Source organism: Panulirus ornatus, chromosome 6, assembly GCF_036320965.1.
Source record: "Panulirus ornatus isolate Po-2019 chromosome 6, ASM3632096v1, whole genome shotgun sequence".
Classification (NCBI taxonomy): domain Eukaryota; kingdom Metazoa; phylum Arthropoda; class Malacostraca; order Decapoda; family Palinuridae; genus Panulirus; species Panulirus ornatus.
Genome location: NC_092229.1, coordinates 34,677,140 through 34,692,344, shown reverse-complemented (window position 1 = coordinate 34,692,344; position 15,205 = coordinate 34,677,140). Strand labels below are relative to the sequence as shown.

The window sequence follows — 15,205 nt, the reverse complement described above, 5'->3', positions numbered from 1 at the left end:
GGTTTCAGAAGTGGTAGAGGATGTGTGGATCAGGTGTTTGCTTTGAAGAATGTATGTGAGAAATACTTAGAAAAGCAAATGGATTTGTATGTAGCATTTATGGATCTGGAGAAGGCATATGATAGAGTTGATAGAGATGCTCTGTGGAAGGTATTAAGAATATATGGTGTGGGAGGAAAGTTGTTAGAAGCAGTGAAAAGTTTTTATCGAGGATGTAAGGCATGTGTACGTGTAGGAAGAGAGGAAAGTGATTGGTTCTCAGTGAATGTAGGTTTGCGGCAGGGGTGTGTGATGTCTCCATGGTTGTTTAATTTGTTTATGGATGGGGTTGTTAGGGAGGTAAATGCAAGAGTTTTGGAAAGAGGGGCAAGTATGAAGTCTGTTGGGGATGAGAGAGCTTGGGAAGTGAGTCAGTTGCTGTTCGCTGATGATACAGCGCTGGTGGCTGATTCATGTGAGAAACTGCAGAAGCTGGTGACTGAGTTCGGTAAAGTGTGTGGAAGAAGAAAGTTAAGAGTAAATGTGAATAAGAGCAAGGTTATTAGGTACAGTAGGGTTGAGGGTCGAGTCAGTTGGGAGGTGAGTTTGAATGGAGAAAAACTGGAGGAAGTGAAGTGTTTTAGATATCTGGGAGTGGATCTGGCAGCGGATGGAACCATGGAAGCGGAAGTGGATCATAGGGTGGGGGAGGGGGCGAAAATTCTGGGGGCCTTGAAGAATGTGTGGAAGTCGAGAACATTATCTCGGAAAGCAAAAATGGGTATGTTTGAAGGAATAGTGGTTCCAACAATGTTGTATGGTTGCGAGGCGTGGGCTATGGATAGAGTTGTGCGCAGGAGGATGGATGTGCTGGAAATGAGATGTTTGAGGACAATGTGTGGTGTGAGGTGGTTTGATCGAGTGAGTAACGTAAGGGTAAGAGAGATGTGTGGAAATAAAAAGAGCGTGGTTGAGAGAGCAGAAGAGGGTGTTTTGAAGTGGTTTGGGCACATGGAGAGAATGAGTGAGGAAAGATTGACCAAGAGGATATATGTGTCGGAGGTGGAGGGAACGAGGAGAAGAGGGAGACCAAATTGGAGGTGGAAAGATGGAGTGAAGAAGATTTTGTGTGATCGGGGCCTGAACATGCAGGAGGGTGAAAGGAGGGCAAGGAATAGAGTGAATTGGAGCGATGTGGTATACCGGGGTAGACGTGATGTCAGTGGATTGAATCAAGGCATGTGAAGCGTCTGGGGTAAACCATGGAAAGCTGTGTAGGTATGTATATTTGCGTGTGTGGACGTATGTATATACATGTTTATGGTAGGGGGGTTGGGCCATTTCTTTCGTCTGTTTCCTTGCGCTACCTCGCAAACGCGGGAGACAGCGACAAAGTATAATAAAAAAAATATATATATATATATATATATATATATATATATATATATATATATGCATTCAGATTTAATCTGATTGAGGATAATCATTACACGTAAAGATACTTATCTCATTCTGATAATTTTCACAGTATGGCCCCTTTGACTTGATGTTTATTTCCAGAATATGTTGTCGATCTGATTCCACCACCATGTTATACGAAAACTATTGGACTTTCCTCATGCAAGGAAACATGTGATTGTAACGAAGCAGAGTTGAAGATCCCAGGAGAAGGCTTGTGCACACACGGTTTGAAGTGAGTTCTGAGATGTATTATTAGTATCATGATGGAGGATCAAGGATGATTTGTAATATGAGTATCAATTTGTTTTCAGTGTCCAGGCAGTAGAATCGTTTTAGCGCTTATGGCTGAATTTCTTTCTCTAATCCAGAAAGCATGTTGTAGCCCTACAGATCAAACAGCAAATCAGTTCGAGAACATATGGCTGACGTGCTACCATCCGGCCTTCACATCTGCTGGAGATGTCAAGCTGCCGTGCAATAGTCCAACCTTCGGGAACATTTAAGGACAGTGCATCATGAACCACGTTCCTGATAAAAGATCCGCTACATTAAATTGTTAGCATATGAATCATCCTCCCCTAAAGCTCAAGCTGTGGTGTCTAAACATGTGTAAATGTACCCAAGATGAGAAGAAATGAGATAAGTATTGTCTATGAGGAAAAAACCTAGATGATATGGCCCTAGGTAAAGCAAAGCAAAATGGTAGAGGATAACGGTTTGCAAATATCTTAGGAGTAAAGGCAGGTGTTGGCATGAGAAGAGGAGCTAAGAATGGAGTAGCATTAGTCCTGCAGAAGGGGTTGAGGGAGTGTATTATAAAAGGATCAGAAGTGAGTTGCAAACTGATGTAGGTAAAGATGAAACTAGATGGCAAATGATGGGTGTCTGTTAGTGCTTACACACTAATCATGAGAAGAAATATCATGAAAGGTAAGTGTTCTATTAGCTGCTAGTGAGTGTCAGTAGTTTTCATGCAAGACACCGAGTATTAGTGAAGGATGATCTGAATGCGAAGGTGAGTATTGTTGCAGTTGATGGTATAATTCAGGGGGCACTGGGTATTCAGATTATGAACGGAAATGATGAAGAGCTTTCCCAGTTGTGTGCTGAAAGAAGGACTAGTAATTAGGAATATCTGGTTTGAAAAAGTGACCTTCGCAAGTATGCGTATGTGAGTGGGAAAGATGATCAGTGGGCATTATTGGATGACGCAATAATCGATAGGCGTTTAAAAGAGAGACTTTTGTATGTAGATTTGCTGAGAGAGGTAACTGATGGGAAATCTAATCACTACATTGTGGAGGCGATGGTGAAAAATCGTAGTTTTTCGGAAAAACTGGAAACAAAGTCGGTGAGTAGATAGTGGTGAGAGTAAGCGAGCTTGGAAAACAGACTCATCTGAAAAAATACCGGGCGAGATTGAGTGTAGAATGCTAAAAGGTGGGAGTAAATGAAGCAATGGCAGTGGATGAAAAGTGGAAGCTATTTAGGGATGCTCTGCTCACATATGCAAGAGATCATGTGTCATTCGAAAGTTGGTAGGTGAGCAGACAAGAAAGGCTAGTGAGTGTGGGATAAAGTAGTAAATCTGCAAATGAAAGAGAAAAGAAAGGCGTTTGAACGTTACTTGCAGGGAAGGAGTGCAAATGAATGGGGAATGTATAAAGGAAAGCGGCAGAAAGTGAGAAGTGCAGTTTTGAGAAAGAGGGCAATGAGAGCTATGTTGAGGGAGTATCACTTAATTCTAGGAAGAATAGGAATGTGCTGGATCAAAGTAGATGATGCGCACAAAAGAAGAGAAGAAATAGGAGTATCGATGAAGGGGGCAAAAGGAAAAGTGATAACAGGCCGTGATGAGGTGAAGAGATGGAGTGAATATTTTGTAGGGACTCTTCTATATGTTCGATGGTATGGCAGTATATGTAGGGTATTTGAGTATGGGTGGTAATATGACGTGAGTCATGGAGAGTAGTTTAGTGAAGTGAAAAGAGGTGAAAGCCTTATGTAAGATTAGGTGTAGCAAGGCAGTCTGAGTGGATGGCACTTTATCAAGATAGATGATGGCTGCGTTATTGATCGTTTAATTAGCATTTTCAGTGTACTGTAGGTATGGATCATGGTGAGGTGCCCGAAGATGGCAGAATTATTGTATAGTGCCATTATAAAGGAAAAGGGATAAAGATTAACGTTCAAACTACAGAAATATACGTATATATAGTGTACCTGGAAAGTTGTATGGGAGAGCAATGACTGACAGGGTGAAGGCATGTAGATAGCATCAGACTGGGGAGGAGCAGTGTCGTTTCAGAAATGGTAGAGTAGGTGTTTGCTTTTAAGAATAGGTGAAAAATACTTAGAGAAAGAAACTGATTCGTTTGTAGCATTTTTAGATCTGAAGAAAGCATACTATAGTTAATTGATATTCCTCTTGGAGAACATAAGAATATACGGTGTGGCGGGGAGAGCTACTGGAAGCAGTGAGGAGCTTTCATCAAGGTTGTAAGGTATGACTACGAGGGGAGAGTTAATGGTTCCAAGTGAACGTTGGGATGCAGCAGGGAAGTATGATGCCAACATCAGTCTCATTTATTCATGGAAGGAGTGGTGAGGGAGGTAGATGTATGAGTCATGGAATGAGGGGCAGGTATTCAGCCAGTAAGGGATGAGATGATCCGGTAAGTAAGTCAACTGTTGTTTGCTAATGATACAGCACAGGTGGCATATTCGATTGAAAACTTGCAGAAATTGAATGAGTTCGAAAGACTGTGCGAAAGGATGATCATAGGAGTACATATGAAGAAAATCCAGAATATTACAACTAGCAGGATTTTAGGACAGTTTCCTTGGGCTGTGAGTTTGAATGGTGAAGCGCTTTGGATACCTAGAGGAGAGCATGGAAGCAGATGGAATCATAGAAGCAGATGGAACCATAAAATCAGGTGGGAGTAATATATTGAGGGACGTGGCAAATATTTTGGAGTGCTAAAAATGTATGCGATGACACTGATATATAGGGGTCGGGGGTGAAAATGGGTGTAATTAGATATTACAGTATTTCTAATAGTATCACATGGATGCAAGACACTGTGGGAAAAGGTGGATGTGTTAGAAATGAGATGTTTCAGGACAATATGAAATGTAAGATGGTTTCACCGAATAACAAATGAAAGTGAAATAGTAACCTGAGGTAATGAAGAGATCGTGATATATATATATATATATATATATATATATATATATATATATATATATATATATATATATATATATATATATATATATATATATATATATATATATATATATATATATATATATATATATATATATATATATATATATATATATATTATCCCTGGGGATAGGGATTAAGAGTACTTCCCACGTATTCCCTGCGTGTCGTAGAAGGCGACTAAAAGGGGAGGGAGCGGGGGGCTGGAAATCCTCCCCTCTCGGTTTTTTTTTAATTTTCCAAAAGAAGGAACGGAGAATTGGGCCAGATGAGGGTATTCCCTCAAAGGCCCAGTCCTCTGTTCTTAACGCTACCTCGCTAATGCGGGAAATGGCGAATAGTTTGAAAGAAAAGATATATATATATATATATATATATATATATATATATATATATATATATATATTTCTTTCTTTCTTTCATACTATTCGCCATTTCCCGCATTAGCGAGGTAGCGTTAAGAACAGAGGACTGGGCCTTAGAGGGAATATCCTCACCTGGCCCCCTTCTCTGTTCCTTCTTTTGGAAAATTAAAAAAAAAACGAGAGGGGAGGATTTCCAGCCACCCGCTCCCTCCCCTTTTAGTCGCCTTCTACGACACGCAGGGAATACGTGGGAAGTATTCTTTCTCCCCTATCCCCAGGGATAATATATATATATATATATATATATATATATATATATATATATATATATATATATATATATATATATATATATATATATATATATATATATATATATATATATATATATATATATATATATATATATATATATATATATATATATATATATATATATATATATATACATATATATATATATATATATATATATATATATATATATATATATGTATATATATATATATATATATATATATATATATACATATATATATATATATATATATATATATATATATATATATATATATATATATATATATATATATATATATATATATATATATATATATATATATATATATACATTTTTATTTATCTATTTATTTTGCTTTGTCGCTGTCTCCCGCGTGAGCGAGGTAGCGCGAGAAAACAGACGAAAGAATGGCCCAGCCCGCCCACATACACATGTATATTCATCCACGTCCACACACGCAAATATACATACCTATACATCTCAATGTACACATATATATACACACACAGACATATAAATATATAAACATGTACATAATTCATACTGTCTTCCTTTATTTGTTCCCATCGCCACCTCGCCACACATGGAATAACAACCCCCTCCCCCCTCATGTGTGCGAGGTAGCGCTAGGAAAAGACACCAAAGGCCCCATTCGTTCACACTCAGTCTCTAGCTGCCATGTAATAATACATCGAAACCACAGCTCCCTTTCAACATCCAGGCCCTACACAACTTTCCATGGTTTACCCCAGGCGCTTCACATGCCCTGGTTCAATCCATTGACAGCACGTCGACCCCGGTATAACACATCGTTCCAATTCACTCTATTCCTTGCACACCTTTCACCCTCCTGCATGTTCAGGCCCCGATCACTCAAAATCTTTTTCACTCCATCTTTCCACCTAAGATTTGGTCTCCCACCTCTCCTCGTTCCCTCCACTTCTGACACATATATCCTCTTGGTCAATCTTTCCTCACTCATTCTCTCCATGTGACCAAACCATTTCAAAACACCCTCTTCTGCTCTCTCAACCACACTAATTTTATTTCCACACATCTCTCTTACCCTTACATTACTTACTCGATCAACTCGCCTCACACAACATATTGTCCTCAAACATCTCATTTCCAGCACATCCACCCTCCTGCGCACAACTCTATCCATAGCCCACGCCTCGCAACCATACAACATTGTTGGAACCACTATTCCTTCAAACATATCCATTTTTGCTTTCCGAGATAATGTTCTCGACTTCCAAACATTCTTCAAGGCTCCCAGAATTTTCGCCCCCTCCCCCACCCTATCATTCACTTCCGCTTCCATGGTTCCATCCGCTGCTAGATCCACTCCCAGATATCTAAAACACTTTACTTCTTCCAGTTTTTCTCCACTCAAACTTACCTCCCAATTGACTTGACCCTCAACCCTACGGTACCTAATAACCTTGCTCTTATTCACATTTACTCTTAACTTTCTTCTTTCACACACTTTACCAAAATCAGTCACCAGCTTCTGCAGTTTCATATATGAATCAGCCACCAGCGCTGTATCATCAGCGAACAACAACTGACTCACTTCCCAAGCTCTCTCATCCACAACAGACTGCATTCTTGCCCCTCTTTCCAAAACTCTTGCATTCACCTCCCAAACAACCCCATCCATAAACAAATTAAACAACCATGGAGACATCACACACCCCTGCTGCAAACCTACATTCACTGAGAACCAATCACTTTCCTCTCTTCCTACACGTACACATGACTTACATCATCGATAAAAATTTTTCACTGCTTCTAACAACTTGCCTCCCACACCATATACTCTTAAAACCTTCCACAAAGCATCTCTGTCAACTCTATCATATGCCTTCTCCAGATCCATAAATGCTACATACAAATCCATTTGTTTTTCTAAGTATTTCTCACATACATTCTTCAAAGCAAACACCTGATCCAAACATCCTCTACCACTTCTGAAACCACACTGCTCTTCCCCAATCTGATGCTCTGTACATGCCTTCACCCTCTCAATCAATACCCTCCCATATAATTTACCAGGAATACTCAACAAACTTATACCTTTGTAATTTGAGCACTCACTCTTATCCCTTTTGCCTTTGTACAATGGCACTATGCACGCATTCCGCCAATCCTCAGGCACCTCACCATGAATCATATATACATCAAATAACCTTACCAACCAGTCAACAATACAGTCATCCCCTTTTTAATAAATTCCACTGCAATACCATCCAAACCTGCTGCCTTGCCGGCTTTCATCTTCAGTAAAGCTTTTACTACCTCTTCTCAATTTATCAATCATCTTCCCTAACCCTCTCACTTTCACACCACCTCGACCAAAACACCCTATATCTGCCACTCTATCATCAAACACATTCAACAAACCCTCGAAATACTCACTGCATCTCCTTCTCACATCACCACTACTTGTTATCACCTCCCCATTAGCCCCCTTCACTGAAGTTCCCATTTGCTCCCTTGTCTTACGCACTTTATTTATCTCCTTCCAAAACATCTTTTTATTCTCCCTGTAATTTAATGATACTCTCTCACCCCAACTCTTATTTGCCCTCTTTTCCACCTCTTGCACCTTCCTCTTGACCTCCTACCTCTTTTTTTTATACCTGTCTCACTCATTTGCATTTTTTCCCCTGCAAAAATCGTCCAAATGCCTCTCTCTTCTCTTTCACTAATAATCTTACTTTTTCATCCCACTACTCACTACCCTTTCTAATCAATCCACCTCCCACGCTTCTCATGCCACAAGCATCTCTTGCGCAAGCCATCACTGCTTCCCTAAATACATCCCATTCCTCCCCCACTCCCCTTACCTCCTTTGTTCTCACCTTTTTCCATTCTGTACTCAGTCTCTCCTGGTACTTCCTCACACAAGTCTCCTTCCCAAGCTCACTTACTCTCACCACTCTCTTCACCCCAACATTCTCTCTTCTTTTCTGAAAACCCTACAGATCTTCACCTTCGCCTCCACAAGATAATGATCAGACATCCCTCCAGTTTCACCTCTCAGCACATTAACATCCAAAAGTCTCTCTTTCGCGCGCCTGTCAATTAACACGTAATCCAATAACGCTCTCTGGCCATCTCTCCTACTTACATACGTATACTTATGTATATCTCGCTTTTTAAACCAGGTATTCCCAATCACCAGTCCTTTTTCAGAACATAAATCTACAAGCTCTTCATCATTTCCATTTACAACACTGAACACCCCATGAATAAGAATTATTCCCTCAACTGCCACATTACTCACCTTTGCATTCAAATCACCCATCACCACAACGCAGTCTTGTGCATCAAATCCAATAACACACTCGTCAACTGCTCCCAAAACACTTGCCTCTCATGATCTTTCTTCTCATGCCCAGGTGCATATGCACCTGGGCAGAGTATGTATGGATCAGGTGTTAGCTTTGAAAAATATATATGAGAAATGCTTAGAAAAGCTAATGGATTTGTATATAGCATTTATGGATCTGGAGAAGGCATATGATAGAGTTGATAGAGATGCTCTCTGGAAGGTATTAAGAATATATCGTGTGGGAGGTAAGTTGTTAGAAGCATTGAAAAGTTTTTATCGAGGATGTAAGGCATGTGTACGTGTAGGAAGAGAGGAACGTGATTGGTTCTCAGTGAATGTTGATTTGCTGCAGGGATGCGTGATGTCTCCGTGGCAGTTTAATTTGTTTATAGATGGTGTTGTTAGGGAGGTGAGTGCAAGAGGTTTGGAAAGATGGGCAAGTATGCAGTCTGTTGTGGATGAGAGAGCTTGGGAAGTGAGTCAGTTGTCGTTCGCTGATGATACACTGCTGGTGGCTGATTCGGGTGAGAAACTGCAGAAGCTGGAGACTGAGTTTGGTAAAGTGTGTGAAAGAAAAAAGCTGAGAGTAAATGTGAATAAGAGCAAGGATATTAGGTACAGTATAGTTGAGGGACAAGTCAATTGGGAGGTAAGTTTTATTGGAGAAAGACTGGAGGAAGTGAAGTGTTTTAGATATCTGGGAGTAGATTTGGTAGCGGATGGAACCATGGAAGCTGAAGTGAGTCATAGGGTGGGGGAAGGAGCCACAGTTCTAGGAGCGTTGAGAAATGTGTGGAAGTCGTGAACGTTATCTTGGAAAGCAAAAATAGGTAGGTTTGAAGGAATAGTGGTTCCAACAATGTTGTATGGTTGCGTGGCGTGGGCTATATATAGAGTTGTTCGGAGGAGGATGGATGTGCTGGAAATGTGATGTTTGAGGACAGTATGTGGTGTGGGGTGATTTGATCGAGTAAGTAATGAAAGGCTAAGAGAGATGTGTGGTAATAACAGGAGTGTGGTTGAGAGAGCAAAAGATGATGTATGAAATGGTTTGGTCACATACAGAGAATGAGTGAGGAAAGATTGACCAAGAGGATATATGTGTCAGGGGTGAAGGGAATGAGGAGAAGTGGGAGACCAGATTGGAGGCGGAAAGATGGAGTGAAAAAGATTTTGAGTGATCGGGCCTGAACATGCAGGAGGGTGAAAAGTGTGCAAGGAATAGATTGAATTGGAACGATGTGGTATACCGGGGTCGACGTGCTGTCAATGGATTGAACCAGTGCATATGAAGCGTCTGAGGTAAACCATGGAAAGTTCTGTGGGGCCTGGATGTGGAAAGGGAACTGTGGTTTAGGTGCATTATACATGACAGCTAGAGACTGAGTGTGAACGAATGTGGCCTTTGTTTTTTTTTTCTAGCGCTACCACGCGCCATGCGGGGGGAGGGGGTTGAAATTTCATGTGTGGCGGGTCGGCGACGAAAATGAATAAGGGCAGATATTATGAATTATATACATATGCATATATGTATATGTCTGTATATATATATATATATATATATATATATATATATATATATATATATATATATATATATATATATATATATATATATATATATATATATATATATATATATATATATATATATATATATATATATATATATATATATATATATATATATATATATATATATATATATATATATATATATATATATACATATTGATATTATTGGAAAGCGTTTGCTATAGATATTTTTTGATGTTCTTGCTATTTTTGATAAACTTTTCTTGCAGATTTTGAAGGCTGTTTAAAACCTCTGTATATTACATACTTAAGGTCAGACGTTATATGTGATAATGATTCTGTGATTATATATAAGAATTTTAGTACAGTATATGTATGCACCCTAGTATACTGATAGTAATACTGTACTTAAAAGAATATTTATTTGTGTGCATTTTTTCTTTTTCCAATTGAAAACATGATGGCAGAGCACTGGCATGGTCATAGTGACTTCTAGGGACTGTTGGGGTTAATTGTGCATACCGTGTTAAGGTCACTATTCTTCTGATGTAGTAGGTGTTAATTATGTACTGCATGAATTATATATCCCTGGGGATATGGGAAAAAGAATACTTCCCACGCATTCCTCACGTGTCGTAGAAGGCGACTAAAGGGGACGGGAGCTGGAGGCCAGAAACCCTCCCATCCTTGTATTTTAACTTTCTAAAAGGGGAAACAGAAGAAGGAGTCACGCGAGGAGTGCTCATCCTCCTCGAAGGCTCAGATTGGAGTGTCTAAATGTGTGTGGATGTAACCAAGATGAGAAAAAAGGAGAGATAAGTAGTATGTTTGAGGAAAGGAACCTGGATGTTTTGGCTCTGAGTGAAACGAAGCTCAAGGGTAAAGGGGAAGAGTGGTTTGGGAATGTCTTGGGAGTAAAGTCAGGGGTTAGTGAGAGGACAAGAGCAAGGGAAGGAGTAGCACTACTCCTGAATCAGGAGTTGTGGGAGTCTGTAATAAAGTGTAAGAAAGTAAATTCTAGATTGATATGGGTAAAACTGAAAGTTGATGGAGAGAGATGTGTGATTATTGGTGCATATGCACCTGGGCATGAGACGAAAGATCATGAGAGGCAAGTGTTTTGGGAGCAGCTGAATGATTGTGTTAGTGGTTTTGATGCACAAGACAGGGTTATAGTGATGGGTGATTTGAATGCAAAGGTGAATAATGAGGCAGTTGAGGGAATAATTGGTATACATGGAGTGTTCAGTGTTGTAAATGGAAATGGTGAAGAGCTTGTAGATTTTTGTGCTGAAAAAGGACTGGTGATTGGGAATACGTGGTTTAAAAAGCGAGATATACATAAGTATACGTATGTAAGTAGGAGAGATGGCCAGAGAGCGTTATTGGATTACGTGTTAATTGATAGACGCACGAAAGAGAGACTTTTGGATGTTAATGTGCTGAGACGTGCAACTGGAGTGATGTCTGATCATTATCTTGTGGAGGCGAAGGTGAAGATTTGTGGGGGTTTTCAGAAAAGAAGAGATAATGTTGGGGTGAAGAGAGTAGTGAGAGTAAGTGAGCTTGGGAAGGAGACTTGTGTGAGGAAGTACCAGGAGAGACTGAGTACAGAATGGAAAAAAGGTGGAAACAAAGGAGGTAAGGGGAGTGGGGGAGTAATGGGATGAATTTAGGGAATCAGTGATGGCTTGCGCAAAAGATGCTTGTGGCATGGGAAGCGTGGGAGGTGGGTTGATTAGAAAAGGTAGTGAGTGGTGGGATGAAGAAGTAAGATTATCAGTGAAAGAGAAGACAGAGGCATTTCGACGATTTTTGCAGAGAAAAAATGGAAATGAGTGGGAGAGGTATAAAAGAAAGAGGCAGGAGCAAGAGAAAGGTGCAAGAGGTGAAAAAGAGGGCAAATGAGAGTTGGAGTGAGAGAGTATCATTAAATTTCAGGGAGAATAAAAAGATGTTTTGGAGGGAGGTAAATAAAATGCATAAGGCAAGGGAGCAAATGGGAATTTCAGTGAAGGGGGTTAATGGGAAGGTGATAACAAGTAGTGGTGATGTGAAAAGGAGATGGAGTGAGTATTTTGAAGGTTTGTTGAATGTGTTTGATGATAGAGTGGCAGATATAGGGTGTTTTGGTCGAGGTGGTTTGCAAAGTGAGAGGTCCAGGGAAAATGATTTGGTAAATAGAGAAGAGGTAGTAAAAGGTTTACGGAAGATGAAAGCCGGCAAGGCAGCAGGTTTGGATGGTATTGCAGTGGAATTTATTAAAAAAGAGTGTGACTGTATTGTTGATTGGTTGGTAAGTTTATTTAATGTATGTATGAATCATGGTGAGGTGCCTGAGGATTGGCGGAATGCTTGCATAGTGCCATTGTACAAAGGCAAAGGGGATAAGAGTGAGTGCTCAAATTACAGAGGTATAAGTTTGTTGAGTATTCCTGGTAAATTATATGGGAGGGTATTGATTGAGAGGGTGAAGGCATGTACAGAGCATCAGATTGGGGAAGAGCAGTGTGGTTTCAGAAGTGGTAGAGGATGTGTGGATCAGGTGTTTGCTTTGAAGAATGTAAGTGAAAAATACTTAGAAAAACAAATGGATTTGTATGTAGCATTTATGGATCTGGATAAGGCATATGATAGAGTTGATAGAGATGCTCTGTGGAAGGTTTTAAGAATATATGGTATGGGAGCCAAGTTGTTAGAAGCAGTGAAAAGTTATTATCGAGGATGTAAGGCCTGTGTACTTGTAGGAAGAGAGGAAAGTGATTGGTTCCCAGTGAATCTAAGTTTGGAGCAGGGGTGTGTGATGTCTCCATGGTTGTTTAATTTGTTTATGGATTGGGTTGTTAGGGAGGTGAATGCAAAAGTTTTGGAAAGAGGGGAAAGTATGCAGTCTGTTGTGGATGAGAGAGCTTGGGAAGTGAGTCAGTTGTTGTTTGCTGATGATACAGCGCTGGTGGCTGATTCATGTAAGAAACTGCAGAAGCTGGTGACTGATTCATGTAAGAAACTGCAGAAGCTGGTGACTGAGTTTGGTAAAGTGTGTGAAAGAAGAAAGTTACGAGTGAATGTGAATAAGAGGAAGGTTATTAGGTACAGTAGGGTTGAGGGTCAAATCAATTGGGAGGTAAGTTTGAATGGAGAAAAACTGGAGGAAGTAAGGTGTTTTAGATATCTGCGAGTGGATCTGGCAGTGGATGGAACCATGGAAGCGGAATTGAATCATATGGTGGGGGAGGGGGCGAAAATTCTGGGAACCTTGAAGAATGTTTGGAAGTCGAGAACATTATCTCGGAAAGCAAAAATGGGTATGTTTGAAGGAATAGTGGTTCCAACAATGTTGTATGGTTGCGAGGCGTGGGCAATAGATAGAGTTGTGCGCAGGATGGTGGATGTGCTGGAAATGAGATGTTTGAGGACAATATGTGGTGTGAGGTGGTTTGATCGAGTAAGAAATGTCAGGGTAAGAGAGATGTGTGGAAATAAAAAGAGTGAGGCAGAGAGAGGAGAAGAGGGTGTTTTGAAATGGTTTGGTCATATGGAGAGAATGAGTGAGGAAAGATTGACAAAGAGGATATATGTGTCAGAGGTGGAGGGAACGAGGAGAAGTGGGAGACCACATTTTAGGTGGAAAGATGGAGTGAAAAAGATTTTGAGTGATCGGGGCCTGAACATGCAGGAGGGTGAAAGGCGTGCAAGGAATAGAGTGAATTGGACCGATGTCGTATACCGGGGTCGACGTGCTGTCAGTGGATTGAACCAGGGCATGTGAAGCGTCTGGGGTAAACCATGGAAAGTGTGTGGGGCCTGGATGTGGAAAGGGAGCTGTGGTTCCGGTGCATTATTACATGACAGCTAGAGACTGAGTGTGAACGAATGGGGCCTTTGGTGTCTTTTCTTAGCGCTACCTCGCACACATGAGGGGGGAGGGGGTTGTTATTCCATGTGTGGCGAGGTGGCGATGGGAACAAATAAAGGCAGGCTATGAATTACGTACATATGTATATATGTATATGTCTGTGTGTGTATATATAAGTGTACATTGAGATGTATAGGTATGTATATTTGCATGTGTGGACGTGTATGTACATACATGTGTATGTGGGCGGGTTGGGCATTCTTTCGTCTGTTTCCTTGCGCTACCTCGCTAACGCGGGAAACAGCGACAAAGCAAAATAAATAAATAAATAAATAAATGAATATATATATATATATATATATATATATATATATATATATATATATATATATATATATATATATATATATATATATATATATATATATATATATATGTACAGAGAGAGAGAGAGAGAGAGAGAGAGAGAGAGAGAGAGAGAGAGAGAGAGAGAGAGAGAGAGAGAGAGAGAGAGAGATAGATAGATAGATATCCCTAGGGATATGGGAGAAAGAATATGTCGTACGCATTCTTCACGTGTCGTAGAAGGCGACTAAAGGTGACTGAAGCGGGGGGCTAGAAACCTTTCCCTCCTTGTATTTCAATTTTCTAAAAGGGGAAACAGGAGTCACGTGGGGAATGCTCTTCCTCCTCGAAGTCCCAGACTTGGTTGTCTGTATGTGTGTGGATGAGAAAAGATGAGAAGAAAGGAGAGATAGTTAGTATGTTTGAGGAAAGGAACCTGAATGTTTTGGCTCTGGGTGAAACGAAGCTCAAGGGTAAAGGGGAAGAGTGGTTTGGCAATGTCTTGGGATTAAAGTCAGGGGTTAGTGAGAGGACGAAAGCAAAGGAAGAAGTACCACTACTCCTGAAACAGGAGTAGTGGGAGTATGTGATAGAGCGTCAGAAAGTAAACTATAGATTGATATGGGTAAAACTGAAAGTGGATGGAGAAAGTTGGGTGATTATTGGTACATATGCACCTGGGCATGATAAGAAAGATCATGGGAGGCAAGTGTTTTGGGAGCAGCTGAGTGTGTTTGTTAGTAGTTCTGATGCACGAAACCGGCTTATTTTGATGGGTGATTTGAATGCA

General features: G+C 40.3%; 1 long non-coding RNA gene across 1 annotated transcript in view; it reads left to right on the top strand.

The window, feature by feature from the left end:
- LOC139749155 (uncharacterized) overlaps positions 1-15,205 on the top strand; it is a 118,554-nt gene that overhangs the window by 82,719 nt on the left and 20,630 nt on the right. Inside the window, exon 4 of the long non-coding RNA XR_011712892.1 lies at positions 1,540-1,672. This is a non-coding gene — a long non-coding RNA (uncharacterized lncRNA). The remainder of the gene's footprint in view (positions 1-1,539; positions 1,673-15,205) is intronic.